Below are 13,567 nucleotides of genomic sequence, written 5' to 3'. Positions count from 1 at the left end.
TTGTTTCTAAACCATAACTCCAAAACTTGAATTGACAATTTTTCTGTTTTGATATTTTTAACATTTTTGTTCGTGTGTCTGTTCATTGTCTGTCCTTCCTTCCTTCACATTTTCATTTCTTTGATCAAACTCCTGATCTATCACTTCCCTATTGATGTTGTGTATAATGATGGGCTTGAGCTATCAGCTTGTCCATCAGTACACATTTCAACCCTTCTCATACTGAAGCCCAGTCTGACTGGCAGTTGTGTACAACTAGAAATTTGCTCAGTCATTGGTGTATCAAAATGACAGAATGCAGTGACATTGGTCAACCTGGCTTACAGAACATTTCCATTGGTTGCTAAAATGAGAAAACAACAGAATATTTGTAGCTTTATGCTCTTAGACTTGTTTCCAGCCTTGTTGTTTTAGTTAAAGTGTTGCTGGTTTCACCTATAAGTGGCTGAGAAACAAGCCTTTTAGTCATATAATCAACATTAAGCCATAGAGCTGTGGATGTTTTAAACAATACACTTTAATGATATTGATAAGGGTGATGGAGAAAGATCCTGAACTTAAGGAATATGATTTTCAACCTGATGTGGACACATTTTTTAAAAGTTTATTTAAATAAAAAGTGAATGGAGTATGTTCATTTGCTTCTTTTAGTGTCTTGGCAAAATTATTGATTTGAAAAGGAGGTAAGCTATTTAGATAAATCTATACAGAAAACAAAATGTAGTCATTTCCTTTTTTTTCTTGTCACTGGACATAAAATTAAAAAATAGCAGTGTCAAGCCATTGTTATAGTTGTAAAGTCACAAACAATCACAAATATCACTGTTCTCAATTGCCTTAGTTTTCTTCTTCAGCTACATTACCCAACCGTATAAGAACTACTGTTGCCTCGCAAATCCAGCCATCACAAATTAAAATCTTATAGCTTAAAAGCTAACATTTATCTAACCCAACTCAACCCACCCACCTCACCCCCTGTGGCAGTTAGATAGTGATCTCCTCTTGACACAAGGATTGGCACCAAATCTTGTGAAATCATCAGTTATCTTCCACTTTTGCCAAGTTACATGCTCTCTGCAGGCAGGAAAAATCCATACAAACACTTGGGATGTTTTCTACCTTTAAACAGGCTGGAGGAGTTTCATCTTTGCTGGGAAGAATACTCCAGCCATAAATTTCCAATTTTCTGTTCTTTCTATCATCAACAACAAAGTTTCTATCTTTTCGAAATGATCACTTTGCCATCTTCTCACATTTAGGTGCCTTTGTTACATACCTGCATGGGTTGCGATTTCAACACCTCACATTGCTGTAACCGTAGTAATAAGTGCAGGTCATTTGCATGATACAGAACTCATTTAATATTGCTGTATAATTTTAGCTAAATCCAGATATATACAGGTAAGTTTTCTGTATTATTTTGTCTTTGCATCCACTTCTTAGTTATATGTGTGATGCTTTTACTGAAATAATGGGCTACAAAACAACAGACGAGTTATATTTGGAACAATACATGATGTCATTTGTTATGCTTCTTCTCACTCTCAGTGTCCTTGTAAACAAGGACATTTCTGATCTTGTACCTTTTCAAAATTTCAGTCAACTTGGTCTGGAACTGAACATTAAAGTAAACAGAGTATGTTTCCCCCTAGGAACGGGAATTGAATTAGCACAATGGTGGATTCCTTACCTATATGGAACAATCATATGCTAGAGAATTCTTTCACCTGCTGGGTTCGCTGAATGCAGCAGCAGACATCTTAGTCCTTGATTGACTTCTAGAGCTCCCATTACAATGATTCTGTGGTCCAGATGGAGGTTGAACCTTTGACCATTGGACCAACTTTCACAATCTGCATAATATGAGGATGTATCTCGAAGGTAGGGAAACCTCGCTGGACTCGTGCTGGGAATATCTCTGCAAGCCTCCTACCATTTCAGGATACCATAGGAGTGTGGCCTCCTCAGGATCATTATTTACACAGAAATATTCTTGAGATGAAAACTGTTTTGGAAAGCTTTCATTTATGGTTGGAGAACATACTTGGGAATGGAGTTCTCATTCCGTCTGACATCTCCACTGTGATGATTCATTTCAAAGAGCAGGCAGATCCAAGTCCCCAGACCTTTGTATTCTTGTTTGGGATTATCTAAAAATATTGATCTAAACTTGTGTCCTCAACGTAGAAGTGGAATGGTCTCTTCATCCCTCAGTTTTCACTCAGTTGCTAGCTGATGGGATTTGATGGATCTATTGGTGACAAAGTAAAATACCAAAATCCCAACCTTTGTCTCACCAGTCTGAAATTCAATAGGTCTGGATAATGGATGCTCTTTCTATAGAATGGAATGATTAAAATGTATACACTCTCCTCCAAAACCTCAGTTCCAAAGGTGATACAGGAAGCAGAAGAATTGGAGTAGTCTCCTCATCTTGATTAATCCACTCAAATGGGAAGTGTTGGATCGATCTTGTCAGTCTACCAACAGATTCACCAGGAATCATTATATTCCCGCATCTGCTTTAAGCAACCACAATGGCAGGTGTTTGATCCCACCCAGCATTACTCAACCTGCACATCTAGATCATATTAAAGTATGCCCTTAGAAACAAAGAAGTGGTGGAGAATCCCTTGTGAGATGGCCCATCCACATTAAAGGTGTACAAATGCAATACAATATGTTCTCAGTGGAGCGCACAAGAACACTTTATACCATGGCAAGCATCCATACCTCAAGAACTAACTTCTTATAGCTCTTCAACAAGATCCAGTTAGCACCAATCACAGTTAAAACCTACCATTTCACAATTACTGGCACACTGTGTTTCCATGGAAGAGATGATATCAGACAAACCAAAGACCTGTCCAATCTTCTATTTTGACCTATCTTGTCAGAACTGCATGTAGATGGGTCTACCAATAAGACATGTATTCACTTATTCTGGCTGCCATTCATAGATGTGGAGAGGAAGCAGGGCTTGTATGTGAGGTGAACCAATGAAGCTCTATAGAGCAGTTCAGATGGTGTCTTTTTCAGCCAGAATAGTAGCCATGATAAATTCCATTAAGGCAAGGATCCAGTGCCATTGAACAGGTGAAATCCAAGATAGAAAGTGTCTGTATTGAAATATAGTGGTCTATCTGTTCTGCATATTTGGGAATAACCCAACACTAGTGAAACTTTGCATCTTGGCTCATGAAGTTGGGACAGTTGCCACAAATATTGTATATGAGCGAAATTGTTCTCAACTTGTTATTATCTGGGATGTAGGATGAAAATCCATGTACACTTATCCAGTGTTTATCTCGGAGGTCTTTACTCTTAAATGGCTCAACTTGATCTGGTGGGACCTACACCTGTGGTGCTAAAGGTTTCCTTTCTGGGTCTTTCGACAGCTTTATAAGGATGCAGCAAAATTTGTGGGAGGGAAAATTGTTTTCAAAACCACTCCCTGACATTTGGAGTATATTGTCCATTTGAGTTATCTAGGAGCTGTCTCAAATACCTTTGGTGGTTGGAGATGGTCTCTCTGAGCTAAAGGGGTGTCTCTCCCTCCACCTCTTACCTATTCTTACTAGGTATTATGATTGGGTAACATATATAAAGAAAAATCCAAAATTTTATTGTAAAATATCTTTCTTTGATAATACCTACTCAACCATAATAAACATTCACACATACATTTCCCAGTCTCCCCACACTGACATCCATATAGAGAGTGTGCCTTTTGCTCCAATAGTAACTGATAATTTCATCATATTTCACCTCAATCCCAATATGAATGGGAGATCACTCTAACTGCCACCTAGGTGGACATCACTTTTGGCTTTTTATCCAAAACATTTTAATCTGGAAGGGTTGGGTTTGTTAGGTAGTAGTAGTAGTTGTAAGGTATTATGATTGGGTAAGTACTACTTAGTTGAGTATAACGAAGCAAGTCACACATGGTAACCTATATTAGGTTACTTTGGTAATTGTTTGCACCAGGTAATGAAATCAGGAGATGCTAAATTGGGTTGATTGACATGTCAGGACTATCATCAGAGTTAGAGGACTATCATCACAGGGTTAAAGTACTATTAGCACAGGGTTAGAGGACTATAAGTACAAAGTTAGAGGAATTATTAGATGGAAGGAATTCTTTTATTAATTTGTACTGCTCTGCATCAGAATTTCTTGTAACTGTTGTAGTTTCTTAATATTTTAACATTTTTAGCAAAGTAAACCAGTCCAGAATCTCACAAGATGGTTATTTGATACTCCATCACAGAGTCTGTGTCTTCTCAAAGAAGATGGATGTCTCCTTGTTGTTCAAGGTAATAAAGTTTTATTTATCTATCGATCGATAATGTTTTCATTAAAAGAAATCAGATTGTCGAGCCTTAGCAGAAGATGATAGAAGGATATATATATCCTTAGATATATGTGACAGAGGCCAGCTTAGGATAGATCAGGAAAATTGAAAAATTTGGTCAGGAGTTTTAACTTCCAAAAAGGGAGGATTTTCATTGACCCAATTTTTAGTATGCAGATGGAAAAAATTACAACTTTTGAAATAAATTTTCATGTTTCTTCTTTGAATATGTTCCCAATCACAGTAAGGTCAGGAATATAAGCCCTATTACCTCCCAAATCCAACCCTCCCAAAAATGAAAATTCATCTGTTCTGTCTTAAATATATAGACAAAAGACAATAACTTTTGCACATTGCCTCCCCTTGCTGCCTACAGCTTTCGTTATGAACTGACAGAACAGTGTTCACTTCACCTCCTGAAAGCATGTGGACATTTGAGCTATTTTTTCTAATGTATTAAGGATTATTCCACAGGTGGTATACATTATTTTTTGAATTTTTACCATAATTTTTTCATCTATGCAGACTTGGTTTCTCTGACTGCAAGTCTCTACAAGGCTACATTGTATTAGAATAAGTTGGTATTTGCTCACACTATTTATCACCCCTGGTATAGCAGGTATCTAGGATGTTTTTAATTCAATTAACTTTGAATTTCTGTTTTTTCTTTTTCTCTTTCACACTTTGTTGTTTCACATATATTGAGTGTATATCATCAACTACATGCAGAATGTGCACCAATTGGAAGGAAAATATATGATTGACAGTTCTAAGGAAAAGTGCAAGAAATGGAGTGACTTGAGAAATCAATGGAGTACTGATGTTTGGCACATATGAAATCAAAGGACCGAGATTACTGCTGTTTTTGGCTAGAGTTTTTTGTGATGCTGTTAAATCTGGATAATTTAATACTTTCTGGGGAGTTACCACCCAATTCTTGGCAGCCTGGTAGTTGTAAGCTCCCCTCCCCTCCACATGTCCAAGCATGGTTTTAGGGTCCATAAGTCCTGATTTGCATGGCCAAAATTAAAAATGCTATGCCCAAAAAATGTTTTTTTTCTTCACATTCCATGATCGTTAAGTGATTTTTTAAAATCATTTTTGGTCAGATTCTGTTTATCAGTCAATTCTGATAGATATTCTTCATTTCTGGTATAAAAAACTGCCATCATTAAGTTGATTTGAAACCTGTTTTGTTTGCTCTGCATTCATTTCATTATAATGGATACATTTTTTAATAAAAAAACAATCTGGTCAATGAACTTTGACCAGAAGTAAAAGTTTAAATGTAAATTCCACTACAAAAAGGAATAAACTAAGGAATTTCCACTCAATTGGTCCATTTCAAAAGATGATACTTACGATGTCATTCTCCACTTCAAAACGGCCCCATGAAACCCTGTCCCAGATTCAGTTTTCATTTAAATGGCAGGTCTGATGGGATTTATAAATGAATTGAATGACCATTTATAATTCTTTCTGTCTTCCTCTTTTTTAGCTGAGAATATCAAAACTTTGGGAGAGTTTCCCACCAATTCTAGGCAGCCCAGGTGGTGGAAGTCCCCAGCATTTCTGAGTGTGGCCTTTGTAAGTCTGGGCATAAGGTGCTTATAAATGACTTGAATGAGCTGTGTCATCAGGCTGCATTCCGTTTTGATTGGTTACTGACCATATCATTGAGATATCCAGCTCTCTATCCACGCTGTCTGGATGCACCTTTGTTTTGATGCCATCTTGGCTACTGACCATATCATTGAGATATCCAGCTCTCTATCCACACTGTCTGGATGCACCTCCGTTTTGATGCCATCTTGGCTACTGTCCATATCATTGAGATATCCAGCTCTCTATCCACACTGTCTGGATGCACCTCCGTTTTGATGCCATCTTGGCTACTGACCATATCATTGAGATATCCAGCTCTCTATCCACACTGTCTGGATGCACCTCCGTTTTGATGCCATCTTGGCTACTGACCATATCATTGAGATGTCCAGCTCTCTATCCACACTGTCTGGATGCACCTCAGTTTTGATGCCATCTTGGCTACTGACCATATCATTGAGATATCCAGCTCTCTATCCATACTGTCTGGATGCACCATTGTTTTGATACTGTCTTGGCTGCAAATGATACTGTCTAGCTGTCTGACCCACGACCTATACCATTTGGTGACTGTATGGCTTCTGTTACATATTGTCTTATGCCTCGTCAGGTTGAGTTATGGAATGATAACATTACAGAGGATATTATTGATAGATCCATCAGTCCTCCTAAAATTACCATTACTCTGGCAGTACAGCCATCTACACTGCCATCCATACACCTGACACCAGTAATGGCTGTTTTTGAATTTAACAAGCCATGCATACTGATTTGAGGACTACATCCTACAGATACAAATAGCCGTTTACTCATGGCTTACCGTCATAAATGATACTGTGACAGTATTAGGGACAAACTTTGTCTATACCTCCAGGAATGTAGTGTATGGATATCAATCTTGATCCTGTCTAGGACAACCTGCACACTGAATGTGGGGATAAACTTGATGAAAGTTCATGCTCAGACCCCATCATAGAGTGGACTGAGTATTCCTTTAAGGTGGCAATACAATCTATGGGGTGTTGCTGAACTTGGAATGTCCACAACCTCATCTTCAACACTGGCATATAAGGGTCAAAGCCTCTTTTGTTTTTAATGAAGAAAATATCATCCTTTCCTTTTGTCCTCCCTGCATTTGGGAAAAATCATAATTTGCAGGGGTTCTGTCTGCCAAGATCATTGACCTAGGCAATTCCAAATCCTTTCTTATTTATCTAAGACTAAGCTTCAAGCATTCTTTGCAGTCTCATAAGACCCATTCCAACACCTTCATCACAGATCTCCCATTGTTGGGCAAGAACTATGCTGCAATCAGCCTGACTTTGCCTGTCTCTTTATGGTGGATATAGACATTTTCCATACCACTTTGAAGCTCGTTCTTAATTTAGGGCTCACGTCTTTGTTGTTGGACTTGGCATCTATGGCAATTTTTCAGGCTGACAGACAAGGCCAACAGTGCACATCCTGCCCTGACCCTGAGAACCTCCCTTTGGATCACCTTTGCTGTTTGGTAGCAAAATAGAGGACTTGCGGTGCCAGGCAGCCAATAACTGCCCGACGGTCTCTCTGCCCAGCAATCATTGCTTCATACATGATCTCCGATTCACCCTCAGTGATATGATGACTGGAGATACTGGATTGTTTGCTACTCAACTAAAAAGCTAGCTGCGATCCCAATCCTCTGCATGAAGACAATCTGCTGATCAGTTTAATAGGTAATCATATCATGTGGATAGGATACAAAGTTACTTTACCCATATGCCTCTTCTCTCTCACCTTTGACTCATGTCCCCAACCACCCACAGACAATTATCCAGTAGGCTCCTGACTCTTGTTTGTTTTTCAAACAGCGATGGATCTGTCTCTTTCCACTAAGCAAGTAGGTGATCCAAATTGTCTCAGAGGGACATTGGTTCTCATTTTGCTAACCACTCCCCTTTTGTCCTCTTCATTTCTGACATAAGTTCTGTCAGACTCACTTTTGTAGCAAGAGATTCAGATACTCATTAAGAAGCAGGTGATGGAGATTGTTCCAAACTCACATTCTCCAGATTTTTCCTCCAAGCCTTTTCTGATCAGGAAGGCTAATGGCATTCAAGATGGAGACAGCAAGATCAGTATGCCTCTTCCATCCAACCAATTGAATTTTACCATCTTTTTTGATCTGACAGATGCATACTTTCATGTTCCCGTCCTTACAGAAATTCCTGTCGTTTACATACTGAGGAGATTGTCATCAATTTCTTCTCTCTCTCAGTTTGAATATAAGTCCTTGGGCCTTTATGAAACAACTCCACTGTATTGTATTCTGTATTCCTCATGATTTTATCTATTTCCAGTGGCATATCTGGATGACATGCTCCAGAAACATACAATCAGTTCCATTCTAGCCAGAGGGAAAACATTTTGTATCATTTCCTTTTTAAATCATCTTGGTTTTCTGATCATTTGGGAAATCTCATCTTTTTCCCTCCCATCAGTTCTTCCATCTGTATGGATTCTCTCATTTTCTCACCCACCTCAACCTGGTGGTCTGAATTGTCATCCTCACATAATCCACTTCCAAACACAAAATTGATCACAACCAGGGAGTTTCTGCAACTCCTAGGATTGTTCAATGCAGCAGTAGATCTTATCCTGCTGGGTTGCCTCTAAATGCACCCTTTTGCAGATGATATTGCTATCTCAAAGACACCCCTCTTCCATGCCACTTGATTACATTCCTGGACCATTGATGCAACCAGGTTGGCTTACAACAGGAATACCTCTTGAGCAGCTGTACTTGGAATACTTATCTGATCACATTACTTTAATACCCGATAATCCTCACTGTCATGTGAGCATCCCATTACATGATGTTCCACTCAGTTTAAACTAGCACCACCTGTAGGTGGCAATGAGAGGTAATGAGTAATAATTATTGCCTTTCGTCTATATATTATGGACATAAAAGATGAATTTTTTGTCTTTGGGGGCCTGGACTTTGGAGGTAGTAGGGCTTGTCTTCCAAATGCTAATGTGATCAGGTAAGTATTCAAGGAGAAATATAATTTACTAAAACATTTGCTTTCTAATATTAAAATGTGGACATCATCTCATCACATTCATCAGTGTTGATCGTAACACTTAGGAGATGCTGAAATGTTATTGGATCCTGGTTTTCGCAGGTTGAATTATTCTCAGAATGGAAAAATGTCCTTCTTAGTGTCTGCATTGAAATATGGCATTGTTAATCTGCTGAGTCCAGTAAGAAGTTTAATTGTTTCCTGCCTGCGGGTAGGTATAGGTTGGTGGTTATAGACCAGAATAGTTCAAGTTTGCTGCTGTATGGGTTGAATTTGGGAAGATTCTCTTGAAATCAGCTTTACAGGAATGGCGGAATGGATATTCATGTCCCTTAGAACTTGATTCCAACCACTGAAATTCCTGTTGCAATCTTTTATTGAATTTTACGTGATATTTCGGTTATTTAGATTTTGGGCATCTTAGCATTTGTAGATCACAACTGCTCAGATATCTAGAAACATTAAATATTGATAACAAACTGCCCCATTTTATGTCACCCGAGCTCTTTAGTAATATCTGATCCAGCTATAATCTATTGACATATTTAATCCTTTATGAATTTGAAAAAATCACACATAGTATAAACCAAGGATTAAGTTTAGGCTATTGTCTATCAAATACACCAAAATGTTTCAGCAAATTGTGGACCTCTACATAAATGTACTGTAATTATTTGCTGTATTGAATTTCACTATTTATGAATTCCAAGATATAACAAACACCTCTTTGTACCCCAAAATTTAGAAGTGCAATACAACCAAATGTGTGTAATGTATGTTTGTTTTTCATTACTTAACAATTACATAACATATTTTAACTGCAAGGAATCCTATTTCCTGCACATTAAGGCATAGGTGCATGATATTAGCATGGGCATTTGTCTGCTGACACTGAAGTTGTTTAGATTTAAGATTTCTTTTAATTGTTTGATGGTTAAACACTATTAAACATGGATAAACACTAGGCTATCATATATGTATATACACACCACTCCCTCAATATCTTGCACACACTGTATTCCAAAAACAGAGACTGTACTATAAGCCAGAGTGCAGTTTATCGAGGGACCTCCATAACAGTATGAAATGATGCCTTCCTCACTTGATGTTGAGAAAACCATGAAGGTCTGTGAGTGGGAGGTGGGTGAACTTATTTGTTTAATGGCTGACTACTCATTTTAAAATCACATTGGGAATAATTGGCAATAAAGCGCTTTTTCTAACTAAGTTATTCACTTTTATGTAAAAATTATGTTTATTTTCAAGATGCCCAACCGCTGAGAGATTGATAACATAATTCCAACTGAATTCAATAACTGTCATGTGTATGTGAAAACATTGTGTATTACATCACTGCTTTATGTTGTTGTTTAGTAGTCTGATTCCCTTAACCATATATTTCCTGCTTTACTCTCTACTATAGTGGAATGCAATGCAGTACTAAGCAGGGAACCAGACTAGTTATTTATTCATATTCACAATCAAACAAGATTCCTTTTATTACAAAATTGTAACTGTTCGATTGATCACTTGAATTGAGTTGACGCTCAACCAGGGCTACTAGCTCTTGCACAGGATGGATTTGTATGCCTTTTAACTTTTCTTTTATTCCACCCCCTTTATTTGATACAGATGTCCAATTAATGTGGTAATATATAGTCAGCTTTAAATTCAGTGCAACAATACAACAAATACTTAAGCAAATTATGTATCAAAACACGGTTGGCACTTAATTAGGTTCTCACAGAAACACTTGTGGACATAACTAGTATGATAGATTGACATATTTCACATTTGAATACAACAGGGCACATTGTATTTATGATCATTACACTTAAACCGAACTAAAAGATGCAACTTAAACATGCATTTTGCTTGATAAAAAACTTATTTAATTAGCGAGATTTTCATTATTGAAATTTCGTTGCATATGGTTATTTACAGTGTACCAAGAATGTTGTTTGGACAGAAATTTTAACAAAATACATGCCATCGAACTAAAAGTTGATAGTTTCATAATATTGAGTCAAACTTTCAGGTCATATCAACCATTTTTGATGATAAAACGAGGAATATATCAAGGTTTCAATTACCAGTTTTGATCACAATTTTCTTCATGTTCAACAAATAGGGGTCATATTTTTGGTACTTTCTTGTAAAACAAATGGGATCCACAAATGGCCCTCCGTTATAAGAAGATTTGCGAGTTATCATGGAGCAAGTTATCTGGGAGTGTTACATATATATATATGCTTCTCGAATTCTGACACTTTGTTGTAAATGTCCAAGAAGTGAGCACCTTGGTTTGTAATTGCAAGATTTTGGGAGAGAACCCAAAACCATTATTTTCAGGCTTTTATGAAATTGGTCCCTTGCATCACAACCATGACATAATGGACAACTTTCTGGTTCTGTATTGAATTTTATCTTAATTTTTCTTATATGATAAAATATACACAAAGAAAGGAAAAGAGAGACAAGCTTTTATTATAGTCTTGTAATAGATAAATACTTCACAATAATCTGTTTTTCTTACCCTTGAATAATTCAAGTGACATAGGTGAACTGGCGTGGATTGGAGATTAAAATACTGGTGTCTCTGAAATGATACCCAAGTTCATTTTTTTCCATGCAGCTCATAAAAATAAATGTAGTAACATAACAGTACCGGTAATTAAAGTTAATTATATGGATGCCGTTTATCCATATTTATTGATATGTAGAATTTTGGTGTTTCCCTTAGATACAAAGTTTATTGATATGCATAAATTTATTGGTTGTCTGGATTACTAGTTATTCAGATAAAATCAATATCTTGCCATGGGTCTGGATAATTGTTGTGTTACAGATAAACTCCATATCTTACCATGGGTCTGGATAATTGTTGTGTTACAGATAAACTCCATATCTTATCATGGGTCTGGATAATTGTTGTGCTACAGATAAACTCCATATCTTACCATGGGTCTGGATAATTGTTGTGTTACAGATAAACTCCATATCTTACCATGGGTCTGGATAATTGTTGTGTTACAGATAAACTCCATATCTTACCATGAGTCTAGATAATTGTTGTGTTACAGATAAACTCCATATCTTACCATGGGTCTGGATAATTGTTGTGTTACGGATAAACTCCATATCTTACCATGGGTCTGGATAATTGTTGTGTTACAGACAAACTCCATATCTTACCATGAGTCTAGATAATTGTTGTGTTACAGATAAACTCCATATCTTACCATGGGTCTGGATAATTGTTGTGTTACAGATAAACTCCATATCTTACCATGAGTCTAGATAATTGTTGTGTTACAGATAAACTCCATATCTTACCATGGGTCTGGATAATTGTTGTGTTACATATAAACTCCATATCTTGCCATGGGTCTGGATAATTGATGTGTTACAAATAGAATTCATCTCTTGCTGTGGGTCTGGATAATTAATGTTACAGATATAGTCCATATCTTTCTGTGGTCTGGATATTTGATGTGTTACAGATAAACTCCATATCTTCTCATGGGTCTGAATAACTGATGTGTGTGTTGCAAGTAAAATCAAAATTATGCTGTGAGTCTAGATAATTGATGTGTACATATAAAAAGTCCATATCTTGCCATGGGTCTGGATAATTGATGTGCAACAGATGAAATCCATCTCATACCATGGGTCTGGTTAAATGATGTTTTACAGATAAAATCCAAATCTTGCTGTGGGTCTGGTTAATTCATGTGTTACTGTATAGATCCTTTGCAAAATATACTTTTGTACCTCCATTTGATTGCTGGAGATCTTGTCTCTCTCACAATGGTGCTTGAAATTTGGAAATTGACAAAGAATTCCAATTTTATTTGTGGGTCTGTAAGCTGTATATCCTCCTACAACAGATTATGTTTTTATATCGATGATTAATTCAAATTTATGTTTTCCATAAGTGTGTCACGAATTAAAGTTTGTTATTCTTTCGGCTTGTCTGTAAAATAATATAATTGTTTTTACAGAGAGACGTGCAAGTGGTGAAATCAAGCTGGAAAACATTGAAAGCAAAATATCTATTGTTGATGCAGGTTTTTTTCAGGGATTTCTGTTCTTAGCTGACAAGAAGAATATCAGGTATAGTGACATTTTTAGAATTTGTTTTGTTGATTATACCTTTTCTGTTTAAAGATGTCTTAGTACAGTCTGAAAACTTGAAAAGAAATATACAGTCCAACATCTCCAACAATATGGAAAAAATGTTTCAGCTGGGCCAGCTGCAGTTCATGATCTTGCTGCAGTTTTTCAGTTCTCCTCATGAACTTCTGAGCAGCTAATAGCACTGATCGTGTTACAATCACTCATCAATACAATGGCACAGCTGATGAAAATTCCAAGTTTGTCTTGTTCATTTGTAAAATAATGTGTCCCTATGAGCACATGAGTGGCTATGACAAGTTTTCCACCCATTGATGCCGTTAATTCATCATTGTCTTATGATGACAATTCCAGCAACAAATAGATGCACTCAAATAATGTCTGGTCTGCATTTGGTTGCCAA

The 13,567-nt window shown here is 36.9% G+C and overlaps 1 protein-coding gene across 1 annotated transcript in view; it reads left to right on the top strand.

Moving 5' to 3' along the window:
* The window catches only part of LOC149806886 (uncharacterized), a 79,530-nt gene that overhangs the window by 7,789 nt on the left and 58,174 nt on the right, over positions 1-13,567 (top strand). Inside the window, exons 3-4 of the mRNA XM_089959129.1 lie at positions 4,220-4,319; positions 13,032-13,143. The gene's annotated coding sequence lies outside the window, so the exon portion shown is untranslated. The remainder of the gene's footprint in view (positions 1-4,219; positions 4,320-13,031; positions 13,144-13,567) is intronic.

Source organism: Sinohyriopsis cumingii, chromosome 1, assembly GCF_028554795.1.
Source record: "Sinohyriopsis cumingii isolate HCF-2022 chromosome 1, ASM2855479v2, whole genome shotgun sequence".
In the NCBI taxonomy this organism is placed as follows: Eukaryota; Metazoa; Mollusca; class Bivalvia; order Unionida; family Unionidae; genus Sinohyriopsis; species Sinohyriopsis cumingii.
Note: the sequence above shows the minus strand (reverse complement) of the source record. Positions and strands in the feature narration are given on the sequence as shown.